Source organism: Silurus meridionalis, chromosome 3 (assembly GCF_014805685.1).
Source record: "Silurus meridionalis isolate SWU-2019-XX chromosome 3, ASM1480568v1, whole genome shotgun sequence".
Taxonomy (NCBI): domain Eukaryota; kingdom Metazoa; phylum Chordata; class Actinopteri; order Siluriformes; family Siluridae; genus Silurus; species Silurus meridionalis.
Genome location: NC_060886.1, coordinates 19,529,176 through 19,542,844, shown reverse-complemented (window position 1 = coordinate 19,542,844; position 13,669 = coordinate 19,529,176). Strand labels below are relative to the sequence as shown.

General features: G+C 36.5%; 1 protein-coding gene across 1 annotated transcript in view; it reads left to right on the top strand.

The window, feature by feature from the left end:
- Positions 1-311: 311 nt before the first annotated feature.
- The window catches only part of csrnp3 (cysteine-serine-rich nuclear protein 3), a 29,588-nt gene continuing 16,230 nt past the window's right edge, over positions 312-13,669 (top strand). Inside the window, exons 1-2 of the mRNA XM_046845924.1 lie at positions 312-531; positions 1,666-1,697. The gene's annotated coding sequence lies outside the window, so the exon portion shown is untranslated. The remainder of the gene's footprint in view (positions 532-1,665; positions 1,698-13,669) is intronic.

Here is a 13,669-nt window from a genome sequence, read left to right as displayed (position 1 = left end):
TCTTTCAAAATCCATCACGACCCTGACCAGTTTACAATAGTTTCTGAAAAAGAAGATCCTTTTCGTTTAACATGCATATTTCACTGCAGAACAATCCGAACCTGTAAGTAATAAATACACCCCCCTCAGGCTATACATTTCCACCCCAGCTGAGTTGCCAGTTTATTCATGTGGGAAGGGAACTCTCCCAATCTGGCAACACGGGCGCTTCGCCGTTCCAAACTGGCGACCCAGAACCCCCCCCTCCAAGTCGTGCGATGATTGGCTGAGTTTGATCACGTGGCCGGCGAAGCTGTCAGAGCGGCCCTGCCTGCACCATTGTTTGCTCGTCTGCCAGAGCAGCGCTGATGCTCCTCAATGCGTCTGTGAGGAGGCGCCGAATGCCGGCTGAGTGAAGAAAAAAAACCCCTCACCGGTCTGTAACACTGTCACTGCCTTTATGCCATGCGATCCTCAAGCATTATTCCACCAACCGCCCTACATGATCAAGCGTCACTTCTCCAAGCTTTCTTTAGGATCTCAAAATGAATGGTGAGTATTTGCACGCGCTATTCTTCATTGTCAGCATCAGGGGATAATAGATGTTTCTCAGGTGGACACCAGACCTCATTTATTCCATAAGGCATTTTTTTCTTCAGATTGTAAAATTGTCCTAAGGTGTGCTCGCTGTCCCTGCAGTCAGCTGTTAGGTATAACTGATATGATCAACTCTTAAACCCCAATGCAGCAAGCCATTAGCAGGAGGTTTAATAGCCCATAGAGGGTACTAATTAGATCATACGAGTACAGCAATCTATCATTTGTTCGAACTATATGCATGCAAATAATTACAGTATTTTGCATGTTTTTTTTCAAGAATTGCATTGGGAATATATATATTATACTAATGTATATTATGTTAATGAGTAGCCTGCATGTGTATGTGTGTCTTTTTATATGTAAGGAACACCATGCTGAGAATTAATAAAGAAAGGAAAAAAAAAGAAAAAAGGTTGATGCTTTTTATTTCGCTTAAAAACAACCTCTAATCACATGTAGGCTGCTGGACATAATAGTGAGCGAATCTCATTGTGAGAACAGGCAGCTGTGTCAGGCAGAGCTCTGCCTCTTTGCAAATCCCATAGGAATAGCTCTCTCCTGTAATGAGGGAGCATTCACAAGGCCCACGCAGGGGCTCAGGCTCACTCTACACATTGATTTTACCCATCATAACAGCCTTGAATCATAAACACGTTCGGCCGAGATGATAAAACAAAAAAGTGGACCACGTTAGATGGTATGTGCTGACTATATGTCTATGACAATATGCCTGTAAGAACGGTATGTGGTATAGCAAAGTAATAATGAGCCGTACAATTAAGCTGTTATACCGTGGATATAACAAAGTACAGTATAACAAAGAGAGGATAGAGGGATTTCAAGACAATGTTCTCTTGATTCGAGAGAAAATCTAGACAAAGTATTGTAGTAGTTAATATTTGCATTGCTGCAGTGGTGTTCATTGTTAAACTGCAGAATGGGTAGATAGACAGCACAATGTGTCAAAAAAACTGTGATGTTGCACTGGATGTGCATTTATCACACCATGAGTCATACTGTTCCACCCTCTGCCCCACTTGATGATTTATGTCTAATAAGGAATTTCTTCTTTTTTTTTCCAAACAGAAATTTAAAGTCACACATATTCTTCATTTAAGGTAAGAACCTGTCTCATTATATATTTTATATATTATGTTATATAATATATATTATATTGTTTGTGTAAGAAATCATTTTGTCAATTTTTATTGTATTCTTTTAGTAGAGACTGATTCTTGCCTTGAATTTATGATCCAATTATTCGCAACTGTTATGACTGCAATTAAAGGCCCCCTGCGAATTTCTCAATGGTGTGCAGTCTTTCAAAGACTTTTGCATTTGAGTTTCTGTTGTTTCAGAAATAATATCACTTTGGCTCATGTTCATCACTCACAAGGCTGAGTTGCTTCTCATCTGTCAATACAGATAATTGCTCAGCATCTGAAGCCGGGGTCTCAGAGCTGATCATTCTTTTACCATTCGTTTAGCCTGAGAATCTGTTTGTCATTAATTGGAACGCTAATCTAATGGGTATTAGTGCTTTCTCTTTAGCAGATTGGCTTAGATCCTTAGTGGCTTTCCTCAATGATGGATTGCAATTAATAGGTTTAAAGGGTAGTCCTGAGTATAATACTTCTCTCATTAGCCTGATTGACCCTGCTTTGGTTAGAAGTATGTGACAAAGATGCTTCAGGCATTATTTGACTAACCTTTAGTTCGACAACAACCAAATATATATAAATATATATATATATATATATATTACAATTGTGTCATTCTTTGTGCTTAGGATATTGCATGGTTTCTGCTCTTATCTGCTCCTATAATATATGCTGTTACCCTTTAATTTGGGAAGCAAGTATGATTTAGTGTAAAAATCTATAAAGATTGCTGTGATTATTTTGGAAATGATGTATGTACATGGTGAATATTTCTTTAAGAAATTGACGTTTTTAAAAATTGCATGTAAAACAATGACATAAATGTCAACTGTTTGGTGGTTTAATTACTGTTGGGGGTGAAACTGACAATATGATCATTCCCATATATTACTGGGTCATACAGTCATGTGGGATCTTGTTGTAGTCTATAGACTTTTATTTATTTATTTATTTTTAAAGTGGTCATGTCAGTAGAGGCTATTTTGTATTATCGAATGTTATAATATGTTTTGCGGTCAGCCAGGACAGACCATTTTTATTATATAACTGACTGTAAAGAATGTGAAATCCTGCTTACTGCAACCATAATCAAATCAAATTCAATGTAAACGGTTTAACATGGTGCCAGTGGTCTGTAGGAGCGAGGTGAAACATAAGGTAGGCAGCAGGTCTGAATGTGGCATTGTGCCTCATTATCTGCTTCTATTGTTACTCTTCCACCAATCCCTTTTTTCCCTTCTGCAAGGAATCAGCTGAGTGCGGTAATGCTTCCCAGCATGGACACACATATTCACACACACACACACACACACACACACACACACACTGTTCAGGAAAAAGGCAGGGACGTACACGCAAATGTATCTGCAGAAAGACACACTCAATCATGAATAGTTTTATTTTCTATACTTCATACCTAAATGCAGTCTAAACAATATATCTTTCTCTCTTTTTTTTGTGACATATATCTGTTCAATTATGATTGCCACCTTTAATGGAAATATCATGTTATTACTAAAAGTCTATTAAAGTACATGTTCAGTGACATTGTAACCAATGTAATTTTTTATATTCACTGTTTTGTGTAAATTAAAATGGTTGTACAAATATATTAATTAATTTATAGTGTGGCTATTGAAGAAAGAGTGCAATATATATTAATTATACATAGAGGACCTTTTAATGCCAGAATGACCAGAAATGGTCCACAGTAGTTACATATGTCTATATAGTTCCTTTGATTTAAGGTAAGATGTGCTGTAAAAGGTCAGAATTTGCGATTTGTTTTAGGCAAGGGACGTTAGTGAAAGAGATCAGTGGCTGCTACGTTGACAGAAACAGACAGCTTGCTTTGGAAAAATGCCCTGTGCCATGCCATGCGTAGATGTCTTCAGGGGGAAGGGGGGTGGGGAGGATGGGGATTGGAAAAAACAAAGGATGCAATAATCTGTTTTTAATTTGAGGAGCAATAGACTCCTAAGGGCTTTTTAAATACAAAAAATATCTTGTTTTTTTCTAACCACACAAAGTTCTACAATGTTTTATATGGTTGTGATACATATAGGCCAAGACATTCATTGTTAAAGAAATATATATGCATATTGCAGTTGTTTATAGACTACTGATTAGATTTTTTTTTTGCACACTGGTGATTCAACATTTTATTTCAGATACGTGGGCCTTTTGTGTGACTTGTACATATAAATACTGAAACCCGCTTACATATGCATATGTGATATGTATATGAGGGAGATGGTAGCTTAGTGGTTTATGTCTTTCGACTTTGGCTCTGAAGGTCGTTAGTTCAAATCCCAGCTACACTAAGTTGCCACTTCTGGGCCCCTAAACAAGGCCCTTAACCCCATATCTGCTCAGTTGTAGGAATGTGATAGTCGCTCAGGAAAAGGGCATTTGCCAAATTCCATAAATAAAAATGAAATATGTAATAGTACAGTGAATAATCTGTGATTTTTGCTAATATGATACTGCAGTAAATTTAGTCATGATGAAGAAACACAGGCATTCATCCATCCCATTTTGGCATCCAATTAGAGCAAGGGGGTGGGGGGTATGATGCTCCCTGTTGTCTTCCTTTTACTGTCTCTGTGTCGGCTCCATATCTCAGTGATTTGTAGGATCTTGCTGGTAGAAGTGGTTGCCATAATGCATGTTCAGCATGTGTATATGTGCAGCAAGTAGTGCACATAGTATTCAAAAGTCCCTGTCTTTAATCCACTCTCTCTCAGATCATCTTAATGGGATTTACATGATGCTGCTCTTATGGAATTGTAGTTGGTTGAAGCTTCAGAAGTTTCATTGTCTGGTTGTTGCATTTAATTGCTTTAGCAGTGTTTCATTCGTGTAACTTGTCAGGCATTTTGCAGTTCAGCGTAGCTGTCAACACATCACTCCTGCATGCTGCTTCCAGTGTTCAAGCCCAGTGATATTCTTGCATTTAGAACAAGAAATCCTCTTTTTAAATTTTCACTGAAATGAGAATGGCAGTAGATTTACTACTGAACAGATGTTTTCATAAACAGAAAACTTCACGATGCCTCTTCACCTCTCACCCTGTCTGCAGTTAATTATCCTGCTCTAAATCAATGCATTGAAATACAATTGCACTTTGCAGAAGGCTATCATCGTTAAAGGTGTGAGAAAGTGTCTTTAGGAAGCAGGCTAATGGAATGACATCACAGAAGGTGTCATCACATTATAACACAGTCAGGATAGTTTCAAGATATTATATATTATATATATTATATATATATATATATATATATATATATATATATATATATATATATATATATATATATATATATATATATATATATATATATATAGAGTCCTTTTTCACTCACTGGATATCAAACCTGGCAGCCCTGGAATAAATTCAGCCAACTGGCGATAAGTGATGTACACTATACGATCAGCCGATCAACCAATCAAACATTAAAATCAATAACAAGTGCTGTAGTACACTACGACTTAGTAATTAAGGGTTATGGGGCAGTGGTGGCTTGGTGTTGCATTATCTTGTACTTACTCTGGGTTGTTTCCTGGTATGCAGTGGTACCCTTAAAAACTGGTCCAAGGAAGGACAGCCGGTAAACAGGTGACAGGGTATTGGGCTTCCAAAGCACAGCAAGCAAAATCAACACTGCCTGGTCCAGCCCAACAGAACAGCTACTGTAGCTCAGATTGAAAGTAGCAGAACACAGTGCTGCATAAAAAGTGCCAAAAGGGCCTACAAGTTGCATCTGAGCATTAGAGCTGGACTATAGAGCAATGGAAGAAGGTGCTCTGGTGTCAAATATCACCCTTTCTTTTACATCATGTGGATGGCTGTGTTGCTTAACTGGAGAAGAGATGGCACAAGGGTGATCTATGGGAAGAAGGCAAGCCACTAGAAACAGTGTGATGCTCTGGGCAGTGTTCTGCTTGCAAAATCTGGGTCCTGGCATTCATGTAGCTGTTGTATTGATACATACCACGTACCTAAGCATTGCTGCAGAACAAGCACACCTCTTCACAGCAACAGTATTCCCTAATGGCAGAATAATGCATCCTGCCACACTGCACAAAATCATTTAGATATGGTTTAAGGAATATTCAAGGTGTTGACAAAATTAGCATTGGACTAGTTATGTATCACTTGTATTTGCATCTGACATGTAAATCCTTTTTATTCATTAATATTTGGAATTTCTCCCTTTAGATTAACATAGACGACATTTTAAAGACCAGGGTTAGAGTCTCTTCAGATCTTATGAGAACATTTTAAAACATTTTTGGTAACATTGACTTATTGAAGTGTTTATTTTTTATTTTTATTAAAGTTAAATATATGTAATGCATGAAAATGGAGCTATCGAGTACTTTACTTTCTCAGTCATGAAGGTTTGAAAGAATGTTGTGAAAACATAAATGCTTCATATAAGTGATATAATGCGTAAAAACTCATTTTTGGTCATATTTCTGGAGGAGGTACAATTATATAGACATCTTTTTTTACACAAAAGGAACAGAAAGAGAACCAGGGAAAGGACAGTCTATTTAGTGTTGCCTTTTAATATCAGACTAAAACATGAACATGAGCAGGACACGAGTGAACAAAAGGCAACGTGACTGAGGGTTTGGCATTTTTGATCAGGCTGCATTTGTACGCATATATGCTCTTTGGATTTTAATGTTTTCTAACGAGGGACTTTATACAAAGTCATTACACAAATTGGGGCCTATTTTCTAAAAAATAATGTTGTTCTGTATTGTTCTTTTCATATTATTCACAGCCTGCTTTCTCTCTCTCTCTCTCTCTCTCTCTCTCTCTCTCTCTCTCTCTCTCTCCCCCCTCTCTATCTCTTCTCTCACACATTGCTATGGCAACCAATTTTAATGTGGTTAAAATAACTGCATGGAGAGACAGTTGCCGTATGTTTATATATTCCAGACCATATCAAGACAGACAACTTGGAATAATGTGCTTGTTTGTCAGACGTGAATGACGACGTGACTAATTGGTGCAGTCTACCGTAACTCTTTAGATGTGTCACTAATATTAATCGGACAGACCTTTTTTTCTAATTGGATGTTCTGCCACATTCGGTATTAACAATCAAATCTGTAAATCTTCGAATTACATTAAAGCACTCGTTTATGCTGAGTTTTTTTGTGTGTGTTTTATGGAGAAGTGTAGGTGTTTTGCATGTGTGAGTGTGTGCAGTGTCAATAATTGTGTGGGTCTTTCTCTGCATGGCTGCAGCTCTTAAATGTTTTGGACTGAGGTTAACTAAGGTTAACTCAGCCACCCAGGGAACACTGGAGTATGAATATATTTTTTTGAATGTCTACATGTCTGTAACAGATAAGTGCTGCAATGCCAAGGCATTGTTCCAGCATATATTTTTGACACTGGAGTGCTGAATACTGAACAGTACCAGACCAGGCTACCAATTACTGAGCTTGAGAATATGGAGAAAGACTGAATTTAAAGAGCGATTAAAAAAAAAAAAAATTAATTAATTTAAAAAAGCCATTCTGCGCACAGCTGTAAATTTGTCTTCACAGTTGGGACACGGGGTAATTACTTCACCATCATATCAGTAGTAAATATATGTCAGATCCTACTATTGTGCCAGCAAACAATACAGTGCAGTAGTAATTGATTCTGTCGTCATACAGCTTTACACAGAGATATCTCGATAGGAACAGCGCTAGTAGAGTGGCATTCAGACTCTTGCATCACTGTTTAATACTTAATTAGATTAACATTAGGTGGTTCACATCAGGATAAAATAAAAGACTGAATTATTCTGCTGAAATTTTCTTCACTGTAGGCACATACTTGTATAATTCTTCTGTCCCACAGTGATTGTTTGGCATGAATGGCAGTTTAGTCATCTTTTGGTGACACACTCAGTGTCTCAGCCTACACATGCACTCATCTAATTTTAGACTGCACATACACACACACACTGGCTGTCAGGTAGCTGCCAGTCAGTAACGAGTACCACACCTGGCACTGTTTCAGTCATTTACAGGCTTACTCAGCTTCAAATTATAACCACATCATTAGACTCACTTGACTGCAGCAGTCGATTTAGATGTGATGTTAGGAATTTAAGGATAATTGTCCCTTTCAGGATCAGACAAAGAAGTTTTAAATTTTGAGGCATGTCTGAAACGAATCCTTTCAAAAAGAAAGTATGTACGCTTTTTTTTTTTTTTTTTTTTCTCTTCGCCCTAAATATTTGATCCAGCTTTAAGCAATTTGTTATTGAATCCATTTCAAAGGAGATTTAAAAAAAAAAAAATTATTTGTAATTATTTTTCACAATTAACACAAACAAGATTAGTGTCGTACATCTTTTGTGACAACAGCCCTTCGCGATTTAAATATGAAAATGTTATCAGATCTCGGTGTGAAAGTGAATTAATAATGTGTGGGTTTGTGTAGACCCAGACAACCCCAGCCTCCCAGCGCTTGCATTAAAGATGAAAGCATTGTTCACTATCTGAGGTGTTGCACGTCTCGGTCTACTCAGAGCTTCATGCCTCTCCTAAGTTTTTTTTTTGGCATTGGAAAAATGCAGACATAAATAAAAAATATTGTTATGAATTATTTAGAAGAGTCTTATGATTGACATAAGGGTGAAAGTCCCTGATTATGCCACCGAAGAACGTGAGAGGAATGACATTTGGAGAGGAATTAAAAAAATTCTTCAGTACAAGAATTTGATTTTTTTTTTACGTGCTGTTTATTTAGTGTCTATTGACTTTGTCAGTGCTGTACACAAAAATAAACGTTTCCGTAAATTGAGAAAATTCTAAACTCGATTATTATGTTTAATTGTCCAGTTAATATTCTGTGTCTAGAAAATTCGAGCCAATTTGAATCGATATTACATGAGGCTTACTAAAGAAGCAGCTCTCAAAAAAAAAAAAAAAAAGCTTTCATTTATCAAATTGCAATTTTCTTAATGCTCCAGTACTGTCATTACCATACTAGGACCCGATACCACTCAGTGTTTGTGTTTCTCGCGCAGTGCATATTTTAATGTCCTTCTTAATTTATGCTCTAACACAAGCTATGATGAGAGGAGCAACCTCTGTGCATGGCATTTATTTCTATCGAAAGTTCAAGGCTCTGTGTAACACGAGGGAATGCAGTCCATTTCAGTAAACACAATCAGAGTTTAGATTCTGTGTCACTCTAGAGCTGAACCTGTGCACATGCACAAGACTGGTGGAGAAATGGTACTTCTTTTTTCCCCCCTCATTGTTCTGGGTGGAGGATGAGGAGATCAATGCTGGGCACTAGCTGCAGCAGTCTGCTCCGTGTGCAGGATACTGAACAGCAGCCAGCTCTGTCTCGCTCCTTTCATGTGTGTGTGTGTGTGTGTGAGTGCATGTGTCTGTGTTGATGACTAATGCTTTGCCTTGGGCAACAGCAAGTTAACAAATGTACAGAGCTGGAATGAAGCCTCATTTCCATAAAACAGTGAATGTAGTACATTTGCTTAAATGGGCTTCTTTGTCTTTAATTGGCTCGTATATTTTCTTTTTTTTCTTTTTTGTGCTTGTTGCTCCCAAAAAAAGACAAGTTCTGTGGAGTCTTCGTTTTTTTGTTGTTGTTTTTCTTTTGTGCAAGAGACATTTTGCTTTACTGAAGGTTGTGATTGGAAAATGTCGATTCAGCAGGTTGTGTGGGCTGTTGATCCTTTTAAACAATAAGCAGAAGCCTGTACTTTTGTATAAATTAAGATTGGGATTGATATACAGGTCCATCATTTCCAGATTGATTAAGCATTCATTGAAATTTAGATTTTTAAAGGTGTCCGATTATATCCCTTGCTTTTTATCCTGTATTCTGTAATATTTATTTTGTAAATTTGAGAGTTTGTTTTATAATATGCAATATTTTTTTACATCTCTTTGTAGCCATGTTTATTATTAACAGAACATTTACAAATTAGTCCTTAGTGTATAACATGATTTTTAGTAAGGGGTGGCTTTTGATAGGTTAGTGTTTAGGATTTAGGATCAGCTGAACACTGAGACTTCAGTTAGCACAAATTCTGATTTAAGGAGCTTTATGTATTAATTCCATTAATGGATCAGATCAATAAGCTAGTTAACTTATTAAGTTAGTACATTACGCTAATAAGGAAAAAAAATAGTTAGTGTAAATGTAGTTAGCCGTTCAGATTTTAATGGTATATTTTTGTGTGAATAGCATTACTGAGAAAGTGAAACTTTCAGGCTTATGCTTGCTTAGTTCTATTATTTTATATATATATATATATATATATATATATATATATATATATATATATATATATATATATAATATAATATATATATAATATATACATATAATATATGTGTGTATATATATATATATATATATATATATATATATATATATATATATATATATATATATACACAGTGTATATTTGCATATACATTCATAGGTTTTGCTGCCTTTATACATAGAATTCTTATATGTTCATGTGCAGATTTAAATATATTGCTGGACATTATAGAAATAAAGAGTTTATTTTTTATTTTTTTTACAGGATTACCCATACTACTTTACCTTACAGAATGCAGTGGCTTTAGAACATAGTCCTGAAAGAGTAAGCAATGACCTTTAAAAACTTCCTGCCTTGGTATTTTTTATGAAACAAACCCTGTGTACAGTAGTCAACACTTCTCAAGTCTAATGTCAAACATGTCATGTATCAGCACTGCATTTATGGCCTTTTGGCACCTTTTAGCATACAGTGTATATCAGCAGAGGGAGATTTTTTGATACATAATCATTACTGGGTACAGTTTTGTAGGTTTCATGTATCTAATGAAGAAATCTCTTCACTTGAAGAAAAAAGGAGACCTGGCTCTTAAAGTTTCCTGTTCAGGGCTGCTTCTGGTGTGTGTGTGTGTGTGTGTGTGTGTGTGTGTGTGTGTGTGTGTGTGTGTGTGTGTGTGTGTGTGTGCGCGTTGCGCGTGTGTGTGTGTGTGTGTGTGTGTGATATGTGAGGTTAAACACAGTCTGGACTTCTACCACACTTCTCCTGAGGTGGCATTTTACTCTTCTCTTTTTTTAAGCTCCACTTTCACTGTCAGTCTTTGCTACATCTACAGTGGGCCAAGACAGCCGCTCCTTTGGCGTATGAAGCTTAAAAAAAACTTGCACAGCCATATGGGAAGAATAATGTTTGTGCTGTGCCATACAACAGTAAAAACACTAGCGTTGTAGAGATGAGGTGGGCCATATTGAGCTTTAGCTAAAGCTGGCAGGCCAAATGTTCTTCTACTGTGTTTTTCTTGCTTGCTGTCTCTTTTGCCTCTCTCTCACTCAGTCTTTCTCTCGGTTTTTCTCTCTCTCTGTCTGGGAGCAGTGAGACTGTGCATGCTGTACTGTGCAGTTGCCTTGGCTTCACTAGTTTGTTAGACTGCAGAGAAGAAGGGGTGAGGAAGTCATCCTCAAACACTGGTTTAATCTTCTCTTCTGCCGTCTGAGGCAGGGTTGCGCATAATTCTTTCCACCACCCTTTTAATTGTAAAATCAATTTGATTGATTCTATTTAAACACAAATAAACGATTCTACTATTAAATGTAGTATTATTTAAACATGGACCACAAGATGTTGGCTATTTATTGCAGTCACAGCCATTTTTAATTCCTATAAAAACTGTTACATTGAACTAACACTCGAGTGCTTATAAAAATCACCACTTCACAGAAAGCACCTTCATAAGGATATAACATATATATATATATATATATATATATATATATATATATATTACATAATTCATTAATTGTTGGTCTAAGATTATATTGTATGAAATCAAGCACATTAGTATGAACCTGTGCTTGGAATCAGAAATGAGTCAAAAATGTTGTTCTGGAAAAATAATTGTCATTTTGATATGGTATAAAGACACCGTGTAAACATACTGTATGTTCCAGCTACATGACATGTGTGCAGTAGTTTAAAAGTTAGTCTAGCTCTCTCCGATACGCCATATAATGATGTTCCAGTTTAAAACGTTAAAAAAAAATTATTTTAATGTTCATCTCTAAACAAGTGGAATGTTGCACTCAGTGTTGGTCTTTCACAGTTAGCCCATAATCAGTTAATTGTAATGATATGGGACTAATTGTAGGTGATTTTAATTAATTATTAGATCCTGCAATAAGTTTTCATGTATTTGTATGTATTTTATTAACACTGCATTAATTGTCCAATTGTCCATTTCTTGGGGTAAATATTAGAATATTGATTAATGAATTTGTTGTATAACATTTTGTAAAAAATTTTAACTTGCCAATTCTTCTTAAAATATTTTATTAATGGCAGGATTAGGTACATGATTAACAGTGTAATTGTTTAGTCTGATATTACAGACATTCTAATTTTTCCCCAGTAGTCTCTTTGTGTGCTTCATTAATGTTTTATATATTTTATTCATTATATCCCCGAAGAATTCCCATATTTGTTTCAAAGACAAATCTATTTATATAGATTGTTGTTAAATTATAATAGATTGTGCATGTGTAACAGCTTTCTAGTATAAATAACAAAAAAAAGTATAGTCAGCAGAAAAATAAAATATTAATTTCAGTTTTGTGTACGACTATTACTCATCACTGGATTTCATAATTGTTACATGGCTGTGTACAGGAAGACGATGCAGACCCCTTTTAGTGTGCAAATACAATAATAGTAGAAGTAGCTTCCCGAGTCTGCTTTTAATTCCCAGTATTGTTTGCAACAGTGGTCATGCACTTATTTGTTTTCAGGAGTGTGAGCCTCAGGGCCAGGAAGTGCGCTATTGGACTGACCCGTGTGATTCATGGAGTGTCTGGGCTCAGCTATTCTCCAGGCCGAGGCCATTCAAGGGTTAGCATGTTGCTAATTAAAGGTTATGGAAAAGCCGCAGTGACGTAGTATGAAACATTTAGGAGGAAGCACAGGCTGGGGATAGAGGCTGAACAGATGGGGAGACAGCAGAAAGCAAAGGGAGTTAAATAGAGGTGACAAAAGAAGCATGCTGCGTGCTGAGCAGGGTTTGCATCACAGCAGCAGGAGGGTTTCTCCACTATTTACTACCGTTCCTGTGTTGAAGGGAGAGTTCAGCATCTTATCTGAAGGCCCTGTTTATGTAGTGTACTGTGTAAGAACTTCTTGCTGGTTCGAGAGTCAGTGAAGTAGCTGTGGGTTAATAAAAATTGACAGAACACAGAACATTAAATATGATTTGTTCATGTAGAATTTCACATCTGTTTAGGGATTGCTTTGATGCGTATTGGCCTTGATTTTATTGCTGCTTGGAAACTAAAAAATGTTGTTCATTCAATACTCTTGCTGATGTCATAATCAGACTGTTTTTTTTTTTCTTCACTGAATCTATTGAAGCATTGGACATCACATTTTAACATGTTGTAAATTCAGCTGCACACTAAATGTCATTAAATTCTCACACACACACACACACACACACACACACACACACACACACACACACACACACACACACACACACACATTACCAAAAATGGGTCATTCATTCTGATGCAGTGGCTCCTCAAATCAGTGTAACAAAACTGTTTCCGCTGGACCTATGCTCTGTTTATGAAATGGAGCAGTGTGTATGATACCCCATAAGGTGAGGAAAGGCAAAAAATGGAAATTAGATATTTTGCTGTTACACAGTAAATATGTTCCCAAGATGGAGAGGAAATGAGGAGAATAATTAAATCTTGTGGGAAAATCAGGTTCCACAATGCTTATTTCCTCATATGAGCATTTATCCTGTGCACTTATGGGAAGGGTCTTGAGCTTTTCTTCCTAATGACTGGTCACTGGATGAAAACAGAAGCATTTTCTATGGAACAATATTAGGCAACACAA